Raw genomic sequence first — 1,287 nt, forward strand, 5'->3', positions numbered from 1 at the left:
TCTCCAGAGCCAATTCCGTAGAAGTGTTTGGCATTTAGTCTGCACTTTTTCCAGAGTCAAACCTGGCAAAGTGAATAACTACTGGCAGCTATTTGGAGGGCAAAGAAGAGGGACACAATGCATAGTAACATCCCTTCCCCCAAATTTTCCTAATTGCTAAAGTGCAGAGTGAGAAATTGACCTTAGTTTTCAAATAAAGCTATCAACGTTCTCATAGTGGGCTCAGAGGTAAACAAAATTAACATGAACACATTCAATTTTTACTTCTAGATTGATGAATAAAGTGAAGTCAGCATATTTATAATGCACAAAGCAAACAAAAACTAGCAAAATGAAGACTGCAAAAAGTACCACCTCCCAGTATTTGAGCCAAGACAGCATTTTTTATAGTCTTTGAAGTACATTAGAACTTCAATGCATGAGCTTGATGGGTAACAACTTTTTCCATTTAGGGCCACACCCAGCAGTGTGCAAGGATTACTCCTGGCTCTGTACTCAAGCTCAGAGGACCACTGGAGATTGAAATTAGGTGAGCAATATGCAAGGCAAACTCCCTAAACATGCCCTACCCAATGTACCATCTCTGCAGCCCCATGAGAAAGTTTATCTCTTGGTACTTCCACTAATATTTAAAGGGCTCTGTGACTGTTAAAAAAAAAAAGCTCTAGCAATGCTATCCCCAGAGTGGTATGTGCACAAGCAAGTCAGTTTACACACAAGTATAAAAACTGAAAGCATAGGGGCCGGGAAGGTGGCGCTAGAGGTAAGGTGCTTGCCTTGCAAGCGCTACCTAGGATGGACTGCGGTTCGATCCCCCGGCGTCCCATATGGTCCCCCCAAGCCAGGAGCGACTTCTGAGCACATAGCCAGGAATAATCCCTGAGCATCAAACAGGTGTGGCCCAAAAAAAAAAAAAAAAAAAAGATGTCTAAAAACTGAAAGCATAGAAATGGAAATTTTTATAGAACACTTTGACACTCGTAGGGAGTCAAGAGGGATTCTATCTTGAGAAATGGTAGAGCAGAAAGGCAATACAGAATAGCCAGAAGTCACTGGTTACAAGGTTTTTCATAAGACCACCTTGGGTTGTATAATGATACAAGTTGGGTTTTTTTGTTGCTACAAAGTTGTTTATGAGTTTCAGTTATACAATATCCAATACTCCTCACCAGCGCTATTTTCCCTCCTCCAAAGTCCCCAATTTTCCCTCCAGGCCCGCCTGCAAACATTTATCTTCTTTCCCTCTTCTGCTAGTAAGACAATGTGGTTTGCAATATGGTTAACTGA

The sequence above is a fragment of the Suncus etruscus genome, chromosome 10 (assembly GCF_024139225.1).
Source record: "Suncus etruscus isolate mSunEtr1 chromosome 10, mSunEtr1.pri.cur, whole genome shotgun sequence".
Taxonomy (NCBI): Eukaryota; Metazoa; Chordata; class Mammalia; order Eulipotyphla; family Soricidae; genus Suncus; species Suncus etruscus.